The following is a 14087-nucleotide window of genomic DNA, read 5'->3' on the forward strand; positions in this document are numbered from 1 at the left end:
GTGATGACACCACCCTTTCAGGTATAGGCTGCGGCGATGATATACCTTGAAAACTCGTGTTGGTGACCCCACCCTTTCGGTATAGGCTGCGGCGATGACCTGCCATGGAATGTTTGGTAGTGAACTAACGTTGTGGGTATAGGCTGCGGCGATGACCTGCCATGGATTGTTTGGTAGTGAACTAACGTTGTGGATATAGGCGGTGGCGGTGATTCGCCTGTCATGTATTCTTACGGGATATGTGGTGACTCGCCATGTGTTCTTATGGGTGCGGTCATGAATCGCCCTTTCGGGTATAGGCATCTCTCGACCGGTGTTGAATATGTATCAGGTATGGTAAATAGTCACGTGATTGGTACGTAGTTATTGTGTATATCCCAAATTATTATATATGACCAATTTGAAGTAATCCCAGCGTTTACGGTGAGTGCGACAATGATATATCGTTATTCTTATGGATGCGGCGATGATTCGTACTTTCGGTATAGCCCGCGGTGGCATGTCGTACTTTCAGTAAAAAAGGTGTGAAATAGTTTGCTAAATCTAGGAATCAGTCGCTTGGTAATAAGTTTACCACAGAGCCGGCGTAGACGGCGATTCGAATATCAACAATAACAACGGTCACAAATTAACACTCCAAATAGGTGTGAAATAGTTTGCAAACCCTGCGTTCGCTGACAAGATAATGTCTCAGACATACGCGACTTGATGTTACAGGCATATCGATCGCTCACGCGGTGAAATTTTCGTAAGCAGTTTGTCACAGAACTTGATTTCAGTCGTAAAGATTTAATAAGTAACGAATAACAGACCGCCAGTGTCGGTAACTTGAATAGCGACAAATAGTCACTTATTTCCGCTCTAACCCTAATCCTTTGTGAAGTGAACGCTTATTCAAATAGGTGTGAAATAATTTTAAAATCCTACGACACTCACAGGGTAATGCTTCAGACAAAGCGATCCCTCATGCCCGCTCACAAGGTAATATTTCCGTAATTAGTTTGTCACAGAGTCGTCGCAGACGGTGATTCGTAAACCAACAATTTGACACTTTCTGGTATGGTCGCTATATGTTTTTGACACTTTGGAACGTGGTTGACTTTAGTTGTATGATGAGAATCATACGAATATTCAAGCAATGTATCAATTGACTGAAATGAAACTTACTACACAGCTCAAGTTGATTCGTGTCTGAATGTGCTAATTCGGTACAATTCTAATTAATTTGAGAAATCTTTTTAACGTGATCTTTTGATTCGACCGTAACCTGAATATTACTGACACCGACTTTCAGTCACATTGAATTATTCACACATTCCACGCCGCTGTTTTAACAGTTATAGAATCAATACCAACTATCTCTAACCCGATAATATTCAATCATTTTGGTAATTTACCAACTTTAAATCCATTCGCGGATGTACTAAAGGTAAATCCAAATAATCCAAAATGAAATATTTGGACTTTGACATAGTCTGAATTGAAATAGATTGACAAACATGACTACTAACTTTCCCGCAGTCCCATTTCGATATTATATGCACATTGATTTGAAACAAGTAATGAAACATTGCAACTCTATTCGCGATCCCGCTTTCCGTTTGTCAAAGAGATATTTTAACATTTTACCATACTCAAAAGAATTCTTCACAACATTAACAATTGTTAAAAATCTAGTTTTCACTTACTTGATTATATCACTACAACTCACAAACTTGAATTAATTCATCCTGGCTGTATTCGTATGATCGGTCTTTTTTATTCGATTGTAAAGGTCGTTACTATTCTGAAGACAAAGTATTTACTAATCGGTACATATACGATTTGACTTGGACATATTATATTTTGAGTATACGAGATTTGAATGTCCGAACAATAACTGAGAATTAATTTATCACAATTAAATCCGTATATTACAGCGTAAAAGATATTGGGGTGTCAGCAACTCTGTACGGTCGTAGTTACAACCACATTAACTAATCTACCCGGGCAACTCGTCATGATCATTCCTGAAATCAACACAAACACGACCACTGACTTGAGTTAACCGCGAAACAGCATCAAGTTTTAAATCCGCTTGCAGCTGACGGATTATTCGAATGTATCGATGGAGAATATTATTGAACTCGTCGGTATTGTTACTTCAACAAATTACACCGACTGCGAAAGTTAATATCGAATGATAAGACTTGATCACATATTTGTTGATCACAGACATGACAAAAAAAAACATTACCGAGATTTTATAAACTAGTCATATTACTCTACACATCTATCAATATCAAAATGCGAGTCATCCAATTTTTCTACTAAAGTAACATTGCACTTTCGGATTCGGATTCGGTATAGTCATACAAATTGTATTAAATCCAACATCAAAACAAAAGGAATTTTTTTTAGTTTATTGAAATCAAATCATTCGTCTTCGACTTGTGCTTTTCTAGATTGCACGCAACAATTCGTTACGAATGAGCTGTAACCAAAGTTAAGAATTCTTTGTGTCCACAGATATAGAAGATGAATATAGCTAACACAACCACGAATCGACGTTCAGAGTATTTCACGGATGTAATAAACTTGTTAGTGTCGCCTATCTAAAAGTATGCATGCGTTCGATTTCCATACCGACTGTTGCGATGTTTAGGATTCGCTTACAATGACCAAGAGTGAGGATTTAACATCAATGTCGTTACTGGAGGTATTCACAACAGAGAATCGAAACATTACACAGTGTGAAAATATATCTTTGATATCAAAGCACTATCCCAAGTACACGATTAATACTCAACTCCGTTCACACTTTCTATAGAACGTGCTAAATGTAAAATATCACGAGGTTGCACTCTAAGACTTTGATCATTACAAAAGTAAATTGAATATGTTTGCTCGACGCATTCAATTCAACTAGAAATGTCTAGTGCACAACAATCGTAATATTAAGGAAGTACTTGCTACGCTGTAATTCACTAAACGTGTTTTGCATTGTTGTTCATTTGTAGCATTGATTGAAATTGTTTTTTGAACCCTCAAATAATAATTCCCGACATGAAACCAAACCGCTGAAAGTCGTTACCAACACAAAGAAACACTTTGTACGATGTTTGCCAAATGTACCCCATGGTTAGGTGTACTAGAATTATTTGTGTAACACATACACCGACAATGTAATCGAAAATTTTTCCGTTGTCATTCGCTAAAGTAAATGTCATCACAATACTCTGTCACTAAAGATCTTACTTGTATCTGATTGAATCACCGATAATTAACTCGCTAAATCAAACCATAAGGAAATTTCACTCACTCATCAGATATGAAACAGCGTCGCTTAATCGGTGTAGATCGTTTTTCTAAATGCAAATCATACCTGACCAACAGAAAACAATTTTCACTCACCTTGTAATGAAACCAAGTGTAGTGGACCTTCGTTCAATATTTTGTTTGTGTCAAATACTTTGCAATAAACACACTGGAGTGGCCGAGCTTTACATCAGCAGACTGTAATCTGTAAATCAAGCTTACATCCGACTTGTAACTGTATCGTTTACCTAACCGAGTTGTATGCACAGTTTGATATTTTTTTGTTATTTGGTAATTGCTGAATATACTACTTCGAAATACTCCCTTGAACGTAATTTCCATCATCGTAATAATCGAAGTACATTTGTGTCGAATTCGTAACAGCCGACTATGACATGATAAATTTTTGACAAGTTATGCTTGGAAGATTGGTTGTATATCACGAAAAATAATTACCGCTCATATTCATACTGTTATCCATTGTTCGGTATTTTCAAACGAGTAAAATTTATTACTTGAGTTACTCCGCTTAATGCAAATGTAAACACAACCGTCTTTTAACAGCGCAAAGACATCGATACAAAGTATACAATCAAACGCAACAAGTTTTACTTTTGTAGGTTGTGTATGGTTATCCTGCATAACTCATTTCTTACCAAAGCCATATGAAATATATTCATGTTACACGAAAATATTCACTCATGCTACAAACCTGTACAATGATTGGTGGTGCTTTCAAACTGTTTCGATACCTCAAGAACTTTATTGTCTGAATGGGTGTTCATGTATCATAATAATCAAATAGTTCAACACAGAACTAGGACTAACAGAAACACCAAAGTTGTTTACACAAAAGTTTGTATGTGTACAGTATGCGAATACCGTGTGTAAGTCCAGCACAATTGTGGTATCCATACGAGTTTAGTTAACACAATTTACGACACCGAGGTCGCGTCATCTTTCGTAAGACAACAAACCAAGGCTTCAGGATATGTCCATGTCATAGCAATGAATCAGCTACTGCAACAACAGAGTGCATATGTTTTCTAGTTACGGTGCTTACATCTTACACACAAATCAATCTACTTTGCTAACGAAAAGTGGTGAGTCATCATATGGTTATCCTCACTAGTAAAACATACTATCATACAAAATGGTCGTTATAGTTTGCACACCAACGGTACATCGTACAAGTAACAAGTCTCGAGAATCCAGTTATTCAAAAAACGTGAAAGTATTTCTACACCAAGTCGTTATGTTGACGAAAGCGTATATTGTAATATTATGATCGATTTGCATTCGTTGGTCACAAACTGTCACTACTCTAAATAATTCTTTTTCACTCAAACACAAACGCACACTTGTCACCATTCGTTTTCATCAAGTACGAGTTCAAGAAACTTACTACGACATGAATTTTTATTTTTATGTTGTGTAAATAGGTAAAAATTAATTCAAGTAACACTATATCAACATCATCGAGTTGTGCTAATAGATTTACATGTGGTCTTGTGGTTTTCATCGGGACATACAGCACGAACTAACTGTAGACTCCTCTCTGTTGTACAGCTACTCGGTAATCGAAATGCATTAACATGTAAACAACGATCTTGTTTCGTCACACCAAAAATATGTTCACTGTCTCGATACTGCGCACAAGACGTGCATAGCCTTTGCACACTCGTAATAGTATACCAACGTCAAGCGATAACGTTTAACAAGACCAACGACACTGAACCCACGACGTTTACCTATGTCAAATTACCACTTTCACTTGCCAGTCCATCGTTTACCTGACTAAACATATTATTTTCCTTTGGAGATCTGACGTTTACCCAGAGTAAGAAACCATTTTCACTTGGAAATATATTTTTTCCTTGGCTAACAAACCTTTTTTCACTTGGAAATATATTTTTTCTCTGGTTAACAAACCTTTTTCACTTGGAAATATATATTTTTCCCCGGGTAAGAAACCTTTTTCCCTGAGCAACAAACCATTTTAACTTGGTGGTCCGTCGTTTAGTCGAGTAAAAATATCATTTTCCTTTGGAGATCCGGCGTTTACCCAGTGTAACTATACATTTTCGCTTGGAAAAATACTTTTACCTAGAGTAACTAATCATTTTCTCCTGGGTAACAAACCCTTTTCGTCTGGAAAACTATCATTTAACTGATTACCAATACCGTTTTCACTTGGAAATACATTTTTTCCCTGGGTAACAATACCATTTTCGTTTTGAAAACTGACAACCACACCGGCTAATTTGATATTTTTGTATATTGTTACAACGATCAGTGACGGAAATATACACAGACCACCGGTTTCAGAGTATACCCCATCGGTCGTATCACATCAATATCATCGGTTAACCACATACAATATGCTCTTGTACACCGAAATGCACGCTTTGGAAAATTGGACAATAGGCTGCGATAGTTCTGTGATGTCCGGGTTCGTGCTTTGGATTTTCCAGAGCCAAAATGTCTGAATAAAACACCTCCTCGACGACGGTTGGTATGTCGATAACGGTGTTCGGAAAACGGTTGGATTTATGTCACCCATCACGATAACAACTCCAGGTCGAGTTTTCCTCCCGCATGTTTACTATATTGTGTCTTTATTGGTCAATGTATGTCTCGACATTCAGTTTGAAATCGGAAACCCTGATAAAGTATGTAACCGGATCCGGATATCAACTCTGAATCGATAAACCAATGAACAATATTCAAAGTAAACATGTTACACCCTGTGTTTCCACGAAAAAATACCATCCAGACATACGTCGCGCTTGTTTGCCCGCACCAGTATACGCGCGCGCAAATGGAGGTGTGTGACATTGCATGCAATGTGTTGGTATACAAACATCGATCCACAGACATTATCATAGCCGGTAGTTTTGATGTAGATCGAATGTCACCCGATAACAATGTCATACCAATAAGACACATTGCAATGAGTCCGCGCTATTACATCGATATTTCGACACCGTTCACTGATTTACTCGATGGTGTTATCGTGTTGTAACATTACAAGATAGTCATGGCCCTATCTCCGGACAGATCACCCAGACCAATTGGATACATCGGTCAATGTGTTGTCGACACCGAAGTTTTCTGCTGCAGCGTTTGATCTAGGTGAACTATCGAAGTGGTGCTCGAAATGATTGCGATCAGTCTTTCAGTCACGATGCATGCATGTCGCTACTCCCACATAACGACTCCAGACAAATATCGTGAACAGTGATTATGCAAATCTCGGACTGATACTGTGATCCAATAAGGTGTGTTTCTGTGGAATGAAGACTGCAATCGTACACCACAATAGAACACTGCCTCGTGATTTCACACGCAATCATAAAACACACTTTCGTAAGGGTCCAGTTCATCCGGTGACATTTCGAAACGGTCATCGCCACAAGAGATCGAGGTTGCGCTCGTCATATCGGTAACATTTTGAAACGACATCATCACGAGGGTATTGACATCGATTCTTTTGGTCATGTCAATCCGTTTCGCAATCCATCGTTTTTCGAGTCCCTGCACCATAGTGTTACGACACAGGCAAGAAGCGTCGGTGGAAATAATAGAACACGAAGGCACGCTTTGGTGTTATTTGACATGGATTTTACACCCGACGAACCTCACATTCGAGCGATGCATTTGAATGGCGATTGTATTATTGATGTCCAGAGAAAAGAAATGTATCGATTTATTGGTTTCGTACATATCCAGCAAAAACCTGGGTATATGATTGTGCACGGTTCGCATATTTGACTGTGAACACTTTATTGGTATATGCTGTATAGTTCACTTTCACCGTCGTGCGAATACCCATGTTACGGTTTCTATGTTTGTGTGTCCGTATGTCATGCTTCAGATTGACTCAGAGTCATTGCAATGTGTCTTGTTGGTATGACATTGTTATCGGGTGACATTCGATCTACATCAAAACTACCGGCTGTGATAATGTCTGTGGATCGATGTTTGTATACCAACACATTGCATGCAATGTCACACACCTCCATTTGCGCGCGCGTATACTGGTGCGGGCAAACAAGCGCGACGTATGTCTGGATGGTATTTTTTCGTGGAAACACAGGGTGTAACATGTTTACTTTGAATATTGTTCATTGGTTTATCGATTCAGAGTTGATATCCGGATCCGGTTACATACTTTATCAGGGTTTCCGATTTCAAACTGAATGTCGAGACATACATTGACGAATAAAGACACAATATAGTAAACATGCGGGAGGAAAACTCGACCTGGAGTTGTTATCGTGATGGGTGACATAAATCCAACCGTTTTCCGAACACCGTTATCCACATACCAACCGTCGTCGAGGAGGTGTTTTATTCAGACATTTTGGCTCTGGAAAATCCAAAGCACGAACCCGGACATCACAGAACTATCGCAGCCTATTGTCCAATTTTCCAAAGCGTGCATTTCGGTGTACAAGAGCATATTGTATGTGGTTAACCGATGATATTGATGTGATACGACCGATGGGGTATACTCTGAAACCGGTAGTCTGTGTATATTTCCGTCACTGATCGTTGTAACAATATACAAAAATATCAAATTAGCCGGTGTGGTTGTCAGTTTTCAAAACGAAAATGGTATTGTTACCCAGGGAAAAAATGTATTTCCAAGTGAAAACGGTATTGGTACTCAGTTAAATGATAGTTTTCCAGACGAAAAGGGTTTGTTACCCAGGAGAAAATGATTAGTTACTCTAGGTAAAAGTATTTTTCCAAGCGAAAATGTATAGTTACACTGGGTAAACGCCGGATCTCCAAAGGAAAATGATATTTTTACTCGACTAAACGACGGACCACCAAGTTAAAATGGTTTGTTGCTCAGGGAAAAAGGTTTGTTACCCGGGGAAAAATATATATTTCCAAGTGAAAAAGGTTTGTTAACCAGAGAAAAAATATATTTCCAAGTGAAAAAGGTTTGTTAACCAGAGAAAAAATATATTTCCAAGTGAAAAAAGGTTTGTTAGCCAAGGAAAAAATATATTTCCAAGTGAAAATGGTTTCTTACTCTGGGTAAACGTCAGATCTCCAAAGGAAAATAATATGTTTAGTCAGGTAAACGATGGACTGGCAAGTGAAAGTGGTAATTTTACATAGGTAAACGTCGTGGGTTCAGTGTCGTTGGTCTTGTTAAACGTTATCGCTTGACGTTGGTATACTATTACGAGTGTGCAAAGGCTATGCACGTCTTGTGCGCAGTATCGCGACAGTGAACATATTTTTGGTGTGACGAAACAAGATCGTTGTTTACATGTTAATGCATTTCGATTACCGAGTAGCTGTACAACAGAGAGGAGTCTACAGTTAGTTCGTGCTGTATGTCCCGATGAAAACCACAAGACCACATGTAAATCTATTAGCACAACTCGATGATGTTGATATAGTGTTACTTGAATTAATTTTTACCTATTTACACAACATAAAAATAAAAATTCATGTCGTAGTAAGTTTCTTGAACTCGTACTTGATGAAAACGAATGGTGACAAGTGTGCGTTTGTGTTTGAGTGAAAAAGAATTATTTAGAGTAGTGACAGTTTGTGACCAACGAATGCAAATCGATCATGATATTACAATATACGCTTTCGTCAACATAACGACTTGGTGTAGAAATACTTTCACGTTTTTTGAATAACTGGATTCTCGAGACTTGTTACTTGTACGATGTACCGTTGGTGTGCAAACTATAACGACCATTTTGTATGATAGTATGTTTTACTAGTGAGGATAACCATATGATGACTCACCACTTTTCGTTAGCAAAGTAGATTGATTTGTGTGTAAGATGTAAGCACCGTAACTAGAAAACATATGCACTCTGTTGTTGGAGTAGCTGATTCATTGCTATGACATGGACATATCCTGAAGCCTTGGTTTGTTGTCTTACGAAAGATGACGCGACCTCGGTGTCGTAAATTGTGTTAACTAAACTCGTATGGATACCACAATTGTGCTGGACTTACACACGGTATTCGCATACTGTACACATACAAACTTTTGTGTAAACAACTTTGGTGTTTCTGTTAGTCCTAGTTCTGTGTTGAACTATTTGATTATTATGATACATGAACACCCATTCAGACAATAAAGTTCTTGAGGTATCGAAACAGTTTGAAAGCACCACCAATCATTGTACAGGTTTGTAGCATGAGTGAATATTTTCGTGAAACATGAATATATTTCATATGGCTTTGGTAAGAAATGAGTTATGCATGATAACCATACACAACCTACAAAAGTAAAACTTGTTGCGTTTGATTGTATACTTTGTATCGATGTCTTTGCGCTGTTGAAAGACGGTTGTGTTTACATTTGCATTAAGCGGAGTAACTCAAGTAATAAATTTTACTCGTTTGAAAATACCGAACAATGGATAACAGTATGAATATGAGCGGTAATTATTTTTCGTGATATACAACCAATCTTCCAAGCATAACTTGTCAAAAATTTATCATGTCATAGTCGGCTGTTACGAATTCGACACAAATGTACTTCGATTATTACGATGATGGAAATTACGTTCAAGGGAGTATTTCGAAGTAGTATATTCAGCAATTACCAAATAACAAAAAAATATCAAACTGTGCATACAACTCGGTTAGGTAAACGATACAGTTACAAGTCGGATGTAAGCTTGATTTACAGATTACAGTCTGCTGATGTAAAGCTCGGCCACTCCAGTGTGTTTATTGCAAAGTATTTGACACAAACAAAATATTGAACGAAGGTCCACTACACTTGGTTTCATTACAAGGTGAGTGAAAATTGTTTTCTGTTGGTCAGGTATGATTTGCATTTAGAAAAACGATCTACACCGATTAAGCGACGCTGTTTCATATCTGATGAGTGAGTGAAATTTCCTTATGGTTTGATTTAGCGAGTTAATTATCGGTGATTCAATCAGATACAAGTAAGATCTTTAGTGACAGAGTATTGTGATGACATTTACTTTAGCGAATGACAACGGAAAAATTTTCGATTACATTGTCGGTGTATGTGTTACACAAATAATTCTAGTACACCTAACCATGGGGTACATTTGGCAAACATCGTACAAAGTGTTTCTTTGTGTTGGTAACGACTTTCAGCGGTTTGGTTTCATCTCGGGAATTATTATTTGAGGGTTCAAAAAACAATTTCAATCAATGCTACAAATGAACAACAATGCAAAACACGTTTAGTGAATTACAGTGTAGCAAGTACTTCCTTAATATTACGATTGTTGTGCACTAGACATTTCTAGTTGAATTGAATGCGTCGAGCAAACATATTCAATTTACTTTTGTAATGATCAAAGTCTTAGAGTGCAACCTCGTGATATTTTACATTTAGCACGTTCTATAGAAAGTGTGAACGGAGTTGAGTATTAATCGTGTACTTGGGATAGTGCTTTGATATCAAAGATATATTTTCACACTGTGTAATGTTTCGATTCTCTGTTGTGAATACCTCCAGTAACGACATTGATGTTAAATCCTCACTCTTGGTCATTGTAAGTGAATCCTAAACATCGCAACAGTCGGTATGGAAATCGAACGCATGCATACTTTTAGATAGGCGACACTAACAAGTTTATTACATCCGTGAAATACTCTGAACGTCGATTCGTGGTTGTGTTAGCTATATTCATCTTCTATATCTGTGGACACAAAGAATTCTTAACTTTGGTTACAGCTCATTCGTAACGAATTGTTGCGTGCAATCTAGAAAAGCACAAGTCGAAGACGAATGATTTGATTTCAATAAACTAAAAAAAATTCCTTTTGTTTTGATGTTGGATTTAATACAATTTGTATGACTATACCGAATCCGAATCCGAAAGTGCAATGTTACTTTAGTAGAAAAATTGGATGACTCGCATTTTGATATTGATAGATGTGTAGAGTAATATGACTAGTTTATAAAATCTCGGTAATGTTTTTTTTTGTCATGTCTGTGATCAACAAATATGTGATCAAGTCTTATCATTCGATATTAACTTTCGCAGTCGGTGTAATTTGTTGAAGTAACAATACCGACGAGTTCAATAATATTCTCCATCGATACATTCGAATAATCCGTCAGCTGCAAGCGGATTTAAAACTTGATGCTGTTTCGCGGTTAACTCAAGTCAGTGGTCGTGTTTGTGTTGATTTCAGGAATGATCATGACGAGTTGCCCGGGTAGATTAGTTAATGTGGTTGTAACTACGACCGTACAGAGTTGCTGACACCCCAATATCTTTTACGCTGTAATATACGGATTTAATTGTGATAAATTAATTCTCAGTTATTGTTCGGACATTCAAATCTCGTATACTCACAATATAATATGTCCAAGTCAAATCGTATATGTACCGATTAGTAAATACTTTGTCTTCAGAATAGTAATGACCTTTACAATCGAATAAAAAAGACCGATCATACGAATACAGCCAGGATGAATTAATTCAAGTTTGTGAGTTGTAGTGATATAATCAAGTAAGTGAAAACTAGATTTTTAACAATTGTTAATGTTGTGAAGAATTCTTTTGAGTATGGTAAGATGTTAAAATATCTCTTTGACAAACGGAAAGCGGGATCGCGAATAGAGTTGCAATGTTTCATTACTTGTTTCAAATCAATGTGCATATAATATCGAAATGGGACTGCGGGAAAGTTGGTAGTCATGTTTGTCAATCTATTTCAATTCAGACTATGTCAAAGTCCAAATATTTCATTTTGGATTATTTGGATTTACCTTTAGTACATCCGCGAATGGATTTAAAGTTGGTAAATTACCAAAATGATTGAATATTATCGGGTTAGAGATAGTTGGTATTGATTCTATAACTGTTAAAACAGCGGCGTGGAATGTGTGAATAATTCAATGTGACTGAAAGTCGGTGTCAGTAATATTCAGGTTACGGTCGAATCAAAAGATCACGTTAAAAAGATTTCTCAAATTAATTAGAATTGTACCGAATTAGCACATTCAGACACGAATCAACTTGAGCTGTGTAGTAAGTTTCATTTCAGTCAATTGATACATTGCTTGAATATTCGTATGATTCTTATCATACAACTAAAGTCAACCACGTTCCAAAGTGTCAAAAACATATAGCGACCATACCAGAAAGTGTCAAATTGTTGGTTTACGAATCACCGTCTGCGACGACTCTGTGACAAACTAATTACGGAAATATTACCTTGTGAGCGGGCATGAGGGATCGCTTTGTCTGAAGCATTACCCTGTGAGTGTCGTAGGATTTTAAAATTATTTCACACCTATTTGAATAAGCGTTCACTTCACAAAGGATTAGGGTTAGAGCGGAAATAAGTGACAATTTGTGGCTATTCAAGTTACCGACACTGGCGGTCTGTTTATCGTTACTTAGTAAATCTTTACGACTGAAATCAAGTTCTGTGACAAACTGCTTACGAAAATTTCACCGCGTGAGCGATCGATATGCCTGTAACATCAAGTCGCGTATGTCTGAGACATTATCTTGTCAGCGAACGCAGGGTTTGCAAACTATTTCACACCTATTTGGAGTGTTAATTTGTGACCGTTGTTATTGTTGATATTCGAATCGCCGTCTACGCCGGCTCTGTGGTAAACTTATTACCAAGCGACTGATTCCTAGATTTAGCAAACTATTTCACACCTTGTTTACTGAAAGTACGACGTGCCACCGCGGGCTATACCGAAAGTACGAATCATCGCCGCATCCATAAGAATAACGATATATCATTGTCGCACTCACCGTAAACGCTGGGATTACTTCAAATTGGTCATATATAATAATTTGGGATATACACAATAACTAAGTACCAATCACGTGACTATTTACCATACCTGATACATATTCAACACCGGTCGAGAGATGCCTATACCCGAAAGGGCGATTCATGACCGCACCCATAAGAACACATGGCGAGTCACCACAGATCCCGTACGAATACATGACAGGCGAATCACCGCCACCGCCTATATCCACAACGTTAGTTCACTACCAAACAATCCATGGCAGGTCATCGCCGCAGCCTATACCCACAACGTTAGTTCACTACCAAACATTCCATGGCAGGTCATCGCCGCAGCCTATACCGAAAGGGTGGGGTCACCAACACGAGTTTTCAAGGTATATCATCGCCGCAGCCTATACCTGAAAGGGTGGTGTCATCACCGCACCCATAAGAAACAATGGCAGGTCACCACCACAAGGGGGGTCTAAAAGGGTGGGGTCATCACCCCGGGTTTTCAGGCAGGTCACCACCCCGCCCATAAGCCACCATTGCAGGTCACGAGCGATCATACTAACTACTCATGCCTACACACAGAAACTTTTTATGTAATAATTGACAGTTATGTTTTATCTCTAAAACGAGGTATTTGATTGTCACAATGTGGATTTACGGGCAATATGTACCCCCGAATTTATAAGTTCGAGCCCGTATAGAAACGGGATTTTATGGCAACATTTGAGTTTTTAATAATTCTTTTTTTTAAAGGTTGCGACTAAACATTCTTCTTTGGCTTGCTGTATGGCTTAGATTATATTACACCGCAAGAAAAGTTGTAACATTCAAGTGTTTGAAAGTATGTCTCAAAGGACCCAGCGGATGGGGACCGATGATACGTTCGAGCGACAGATTTTAACTATTCATAAATATTTTTTGAAAAGATGGATATTCATGTATATATTCGCGATAGGTGGATCTTGTATAATAGTGTTAGGCCAACAAAAGATCTGCTGTTATCGGCTTAACATTTTGGAGCCAGTGATAATTTT

The 14087-nt window shown here is 37.8% G+C and overlaps 1 protein-coding gene and 1 long non-coding RNA gene across 2 annotated transcripts in view; both read left to right on the top strand.

Moving 5' to 3' along the window:
- The window catches only part of LOC145444515 (uncharacterized), a 414279-nt gene that overhangs the window by 44114 nt on the left and 356078 nt on the right, over window positions 1-14087 (top strand). The gene's annotated exons all lie outside the window — the stretch shown is intronic.
- The window catches only part of LOC145444497 (uncharacterized), a 50909-nt gene that overhangs the window by 6650 nt on the left and 30172 nt on the right, over window positions 1-14087 (top strand). The gene's annotated exons all lie outside the window — the stretch shown is intronic.

Source organism: Botryllus schlosseri, chromosome 8 (assembly GCF_051294905.1).
Source record: "Botryllus schlosseri isolate E-star chromosome 8, Bs_hap1, whole genome shotgun sequence".
Lineage (NCBI taxonomy): Eukaryota > Metazoa > Chordata > Ascidiacea > Stolidobranchia > Styelidae > Botryllus > Botryllus schlosseri.